The sequence below is a fragment of the Sminthopsis crassicaudata genome, chromosome 5, assembly GCF_048593235.1.
Source record: "Sminthopsis crassicaudata isolate SCR6 chromosome 5, ASM4859323v1, whole genome shotgun sequence".
In the NCBI taxonomy this organism is placed as follows: domain Eukaryota; kingdom Metazoa; phylum Chordata; class Mammalia; order Dasyuromorphia; family Dasyuridae; genus Sminthopsis; species Sminthopsis crassicaudata.
The window spans coordinates 99,595,213-99,602,419 of NC_133621.1; positions in this window are offsets into that span (position 1 = coordinate 99,595,213).

Below are 7,207 nucleotides of genomic sequence, written 5' to 3' on the forward strand. Positions count from 1 at the left end.
AATTCAAGCTTAGACAAGCTATGGAGGCAGAGTTGCCTATATACCATCCCAATGTGTCTTTGATAATGGTGAGGCTGAAGTCCAGAGTTCTAGGGATCAACCAGCTAAGGAGTCTGGTCAACTTAACACTTAATGGTTTAACCAGTTTTCCTAGAAAGTTCTAGGACTAAATTCTACTTCTGTCAAGTAGGAAGGGGAAATGTTTATGATAAGCCAATGGATATATTGCTTTCCTCTCTAACTGAAGGGAGTGGCAAGAGAATGAGAGGAAAGATCAAATTCCAACTTGAAGGGTGAGGATTGAGATTAGCTCTGTTTCTCTGAAATGTGCCTGCTCTTACTGATATCACCATGCTTCTCCCTAATCTAATTAGCCTGCTTAGCTTCTGTTATACTTAGAGGTCATGGGTCAGAGAATTAGAAAAGGAAGGAACCCTAGGCATTATTGAGCCGATTCATTTCATTTTTCAGACGACAAAACTGAAACACAGAATAGTTATGTGACTAGCCTAAGGTTACAGACCTAGTAATTGTCTAAGCCAGGGTTTAAGTTCAGGTATTTTTGATTCCAAGACAATCCTTCTTATCTTGATGTTTTAATGGCTGTTCTAAAATTTCCGTGTGTCTATTGAAGTGGGAGAGACTTGTCCTGCTTGTTTGTTTAAAGACAATTAAATAGAAATCCACCAAAAAGCCAGCAACTGTGTGGCTCTGGAAAGAGGAAGCAAAAGAATAACTAGCCTTGGTAATAAGTAGAAAATGTATGTGAACAAAATAAAAGATGGTTATGATCAGGATCACCAAAACAGCAGGAAATAGACACAGATTTATAGAAAATATTTGTAATAGATTGAATTAAATTTCTGGCACCACAAAAAATTTGGAAACTAACATCACCAAACATCTTCAGTCCTGGGGCTTGCTGCAATGACGATTGAATTTGATTCCATTCAATTTGACTGGACTTAAGTGTTTATTAATGGACTGTGATGTATGCTAAGTGTTGTGGCAACAAATTGTCTATACTTCCAGAGAGCTCATATTCTGTTAAGGGAATATACCATTTACTTGTTATTGTTGTTCTTTAGTTTCAATCATATTCAACTCTTTGTGACTCCATTTGGGGTTTTCTTGGCAAAGATACTGGAGTGGTTTGTCATTTCCTTCTCGAGTTTATTTTACCTAATGAAGAAACTGAGGCAAACTAAGTTAAGTGACTTGCCCAACTAGTAAGTATCTAAGGCTGGATCTAGATTCTTGAAGATGAGATTTCCTGATCTTCAGGCTTGCAACTCTATTCACTGAGCCACTATCTAAACAGATAAAATTCAGAATGTATATTTGTATATATGAATCTCTTTTATCTTTCTATCTCTGTCTATCTTTTTTAGATTGAATTCCTACTTCCCCCTCTGGAGGGCATTCTCTTTCATATTCAAAATCTTATTTTGTAGGCAAGCTGAGAAAGTACCATTTGATCCTTCTCTGGTGAAATGATCTGTCAGAGACATCTATCCTTCCTGGATAATATTACCAATTTCCTATAGACCTTTTGCACAGTCCCACCAGCCAGCAGCAGAAGCTAAGAATAATGAGTGACACTGGAGAAGTGGTTTATGAATTGGAAAACATTTTAGACTCTTGGGAATGGTTCCTGGGATGCATCAAGCAATAATATATTGGTGCTTCAGTATATTTCCTGTTTTTGTTTAGGATATTGTCAGTTCTTGTGTTAGTATGATTTTGAAGTTGTCTATGGGAGTAAGTACTTATGTCAGAAAAATTGATGCTTCCCTTTCTGTTAACATCAATAAATTGAGGGCAATATACTTTGTCAGAGGAAGTTGTTTCATTGTTTGCTGGGAAATATATTTTGTATCAAAATAAAATATATAAATAAAAAAGTAATGATATAATTAATTAAAAGGTACCTCTGTGGGATATAGAGGGAGAGACAATTAGTCACTTATGAATTCCAAAGATAAAATCATTGAAAAACTAGGGTAATTTCCTCAGCTTCTATGAGAATTTTTCTTTATCTAGCTCACTCGTGATTAGCATATATGAAGGAGCCTGTAGTTCGGCTTACCCTAAATTAATGTATTTCTAAAGGATGCCAGCTTCCTTTGTTAACTCCTGATTAGAGAATAAAAAGTCACAATATTCTGGAGCCACTAATTTTAAATTAGGATAAATTTCACTGTAAACTTCTGACAGAATTCATCTGTTCCTGACTAGTCTTGACCTGAGCTGTAGAATGCACTAAATCAGAATGTAAGCTTGCTACATGCTCTCACTGTATTCTTTGTTTTAATATCAATATATTACAATTAAGCAAATTCTTTGTAAGGAAAAACTGCTTTTCTGCCTAATCCCTGAAATAGATCTCCATACTATGCCTCCTATGAAATTTAAGTGGGAAGGAAGAGGAATGAGAAAATCACTTTAAGTTGCAATCATAAAGAAAATGTAGGCAGTTTCTACATATATAGGGTCATTGCCAAAGTTATATACCTGTAAAGAAAAATGTCCTTAACCTTCTTTCAACAGAACTGTTACTTCTGGTCATGGGAAATAGAACTGCTGTTGTCCGTGTGAAGTAGAACTGCTGTTGTCTATGGAAAACCATGACCTTGAAGTTCCTTCCACCTTAACCTTATGCTGAAGCTGAACATGCCCTTTATTCCCTCATAAGAACCCCATGTAGCTCATACAAAGGATATTGTAGAGAGAAGAGAAGGGGACCATGCTATGATTTGTGGACAGATAAATGTTCATCAAAAGGGAGATTGGACAAAGGTCATCTGCCTTGTTAGTCTTATTCAGCCCCAGCTTTATGATTTGCATAGAAAAGGAGTATATGTATGTTATGTGGTGTTGGGGTTGGGGAGGTTGAAGGGAATTTCTATCAATGTAATGAATTTGTCAGGCTGACAGGTCAGTAACAAAGGAGGGGACTATTGCTCTGAATCCCTGTATTCCCATCTCAGAAAGAAAGGGGGGGGGGAATCTCTGCTCTAAAAGGGAGGACCCAAAGTAAATCTGTTTCAATAATCTTGGGGATAGGGAAAGTTTCTAGAGGTCTTTAGATATATACCCTGAGAGTCTACTGTACTATAATCTATTTCTATATTTAAGGTGGATTTAGCCTATGATATCACTATATCTAACAACTTCCAATTCCAGAGACATAACTTAGAGCTGGTCAGGGAAATTCTACAGAAAGAGAGAAACAGAATTAGATTCTCTTTTTTTTTTTTTCTTTCCATTGCAAGTTTTTTTTTTTTTCAGCTTCAAAATTAATAAAACTGATATAAATAAATCAGTTGTGTCTTAATCACCCTGTAATTACTAAAGTAATTTAAGGAAAATAACAAATTCCTGTGTAAAAAGTAGTTTAGCAGCAACATACTACTCATTTATCAATTGCTACATGTTTTAGAAATATTATTGTAGTTGACTTGCAACTACAATAATTTTGACTGACTCCTAAATGCCATTATTAAGTTGGGATGTACATTACATTGTTATGTTAATGTTACATTAAGATGCCCTTTTATACAAATCTATTTAACTATTTTTAACTTCTGACAAAATCTAAGCAAACACAATGTTTCATATTCATTTCCTTAATCAGTTAGACTTTAATATTAAAATATTTTTGATGAAAGTATAGAATTAATTAAAAATAAGACACACAAAAGCATCTATAGTGATTTCTGCTGATGTCTTTCTTCATGTTGCCAATCATATTCTTTCAGAGTTTTCTTGAAATTGTTCTTTTTTATTTTTATAACAATCAGTGATATGATCTAGTGATTATATATAGGGCTTAAGAATAAAGAAGCCCTGAATTTAGATCTAGCCTCAGTCTTTCATATTCAGTCTCCCCAAGTTGTAAAACCTGGATCAAAATGTCACCTACTGCTCAGGGCCATAGTAAGGATCAAATGAGACAACATATGCAAAGCATTCCACAAACCCCAAGCACTAAAAATGCCAGCTACTATTATTGCCATGATTAAGATTGAGATATAAGATTGAAAACAAAGATACAAAGATACATACTTTCACATTAGTTTTTTTTTCTTTTTGTCTAATTTTGCCCATAGATGTGCCCACTGGCACTATTTCAAATCATCTTGTAACTATATTCACATATAGGAGCAGATTAAAATGGAGGAGGAAAAAAAAATTCCATCCCATTCCACATCCAATTAGCATGATTAGGAGCTAACTCCTCTGAAGCTAATTCTCCAAATTTGTCTAAGAGGAAAACAGCTTGAATTTATATTGCTCTTTAAACTTTGCAGAGTACTTCACATCTGCCATGTCACCCCATCACAATAATCCTTTGAGGTGAATGCCATTATCATCTCTATCACACTATTAAAGAAACTAAGACTGAGAGAAGCTAAATGATCTGAGGAGAAGGGCTATATGGAAGAGCAGGCTTGAGCTGAAGAACTTTATTCCACTACTAGTTAGCTATTTTGACATATCATTGCAGTCTAAAGCAGGGGTTTTCAAACTACGGCCCAACCTCCAGATGCGGCCGCTGAGGATATTTATGCAGCCCATTGGGTTATGGCAAATGGGCTGAGGGGCAGAGACAGAGTGTGATTGTTTTTACTATAGTCCAACCCTCCAACAGTCTGAGGGACTGTGAACTGGTCCCCTATTTAAAAAGTTTGAGGACCACTGGCTAAAGGATAGCATTATAGGTATAAAACTGGATTGTATATTGGATGTTATATAGTCCATTTTTTGGTGACTTGAAAAGGTCAAGTGATACTGCCCCAAAATAGTTTAAGAGCATAATTGGAATTTGAACCCAGTTCACCTAGATGAAAATCCAGTACTTTTTTCACTGCATCTTGCTGTCTCCCAAATCTGAGGTTGTACCCATCACTATGTATTTTGGCATTTCTTTGATTTTTGAGAAATGAAGTCTGTGAAGTTATCCTTCATATGTGGCAGTCTTTTATCTTAATATCACATTCTGTTATACAAACGACTTGTATAAATTCCTTCTAATTACATCCCAAGTGCCAACCCTTATAGTTAGCACTTGGGATAAAAACAATCTGAACATGAAACATAGAACAGTCTGTTCTCAAGGAGTTCCCTTTGTTGTTATGTTTCTCTTGAATCTTGTATTGGAAAGTCAATTCAGCCCCAGTCTTTTCATAAAGAATGCTTGAAAGGCCTCTATTTCATTAAATACCAATTGTTTTCCTTAAAGGATTATGTTGTTTTGCTAGATAAGTGATTATTGGTTGTAACTCTAGTCCCTTTGCCTTATATAATAACACATTCCAAGCCCTCCAGTTCTTTAATGTAGAAGCTGCTAAATCTTGTGCTATTCTGATTCTGACTCAATAATACTTTAATTGTTTCATTCTGGTTGCCTGTAATATTTTCTCCTTAACCCGGGAGCTCTGGGGTTTGGCTATAATAGTTTTCACTTTGGGATCTTTTCCAGGAAATGATCAGTGTATTGTTTCAATTACTATTTTACCCTCTGATTCTAGAATATCAGGGTAATTTTTCTTGATAATTTCTTCAAAGATAATTTTTAGGGTCTTTTTTTGATGATATTTCAGGTAGTCAGATAATTTTTAAATTATCTCTTCTGGATTTATTTTCCAGGTAAGTTGTTTTTTCCAGTGAAAAATTTCACAGTGTCTTCTATTTTTTTTTCATTCTTCTGGATTTATTTTATTGTTAATTGATTTCTCATCTAGTCATTAGCTTCCATTTGTTCAATTCTAATTTTTGAGAAATTGTTTTCTTCTATGAACTTTTATAGCTCTTATTCCACTTGGCCAATTCTACATTTTAAAGGAGGTTTTTCTTTGGTGAATTTTTATGCCTCCCTTTCCATTTGGCCAATTCTGTTTTTTAAAGTACTTTTCTCCTTATTGGCTTTTTTTAACCTTTTTTTCTCTTTCTTTCTTTCTTTCTTTCTTCCTTCCTTCCTTTCTTCCTTCCTTCCTTCCTTCCTTCCTTCCTTCCTTCCTTCCTTCCTTCCTTCCTTCCTTCCTTCCTTCCTTCCTTCCTTCCTTCCTTCCTTTCTTTCTTTCTTTCTTTCTTTCTTTCTTTCTTTCTTTCTTTCTTTCTTTCTTTCTTTCTTTCTTTCTTTCTTTCTTTCTTTCTTTCTTTCTTTCTTTCTTTCTTTCTTTCTTTCTTTCTTTCTTTCTTTCTTTCTTTCTTTCTTTCTTTCCTTTCTTCTTCCTTTCTTCCTTCCTTTCTTTCTTTCTTTCTTCCTTCCTTCCTTTCTTTCTTTCTTTCTTTCTTTCTTTCTTTCTTTCTTTCTTTCTTTCTTTCTTTCTTTCTTTCTTTCTTTCTTTCTTTCTTTCTTCCTTTCTTTCTTCCTTTCTTCCTTTCTTTCTTTCTTTCTTTCTTTCTTTCTTTCTTTCTTTCTTTCTTTCTTTCTTTCTTTCTTTCTTTCTTTCTTTCTTTCTTTCTTTCTTTCTTTCTTTCTTTCTTTCTTTCTTTCTTTCTTCCTTCCTTCCTTTCTTTTTCTTTCTTTCCTTCCTTCCTTCCTTCTTTCCTTTCTCTTTCTTTCTTTCTTTCCTTCTTTCTTTCTTCCTTCCTTCCTTTCTTTTTCTTTCTTTTTCTTTCTTCCTTCCTTCCTTCTTTCCTTTCTCTTTCTTTCTTTCTTTCTCTTTCTTTCTTTTTCTTTCTTTCTTTCTTTCTTTCTTTCTTTCTTTCTTTCTTTCTTTCTTTCTTTCTTTCTTTCTTTCTTTCTTTCTTTCTTTCTTTCTTTCTTTCTTTCTTTCTTTCTTTCTTTCTTTCTTCCTTCCTTCCTTCCTTCCTTCCTTCCTTCCTTCCTTCCTTCCTTCCTTCCTTCCTTCCTTCCTTCCTTTCTTTCTTTCTTTCTTTCTTTCTTTCTTTCTTTCTTTCTTTCTTTCTTTCTTTCTTTCTTTCTTTCTTTCTTTCCTTCATTCCTTCTTTCCTTTCTTTCTTCCTTCCTTCCTTCCTTCCTTCCTTCCTTCCTTCCTTCCTTCCTTCCTTCCTTCCTTCCTTTCTTTCTTTCTTTCTTTCTTTCTTTCTTTCTTTCTTTCTTTCTTTCTTTCTTTCTTTCTTTCTTTCTTTCTTTCTTTCTTTCTTTCTTTCTTTCTTTCTTTCTTTCTTTCTTCCTTCCTTCCTTCCTTCCTTCTTTCCTTTCTATTTCTTTCTTTCTTTCTTTTCATTTTTTTTT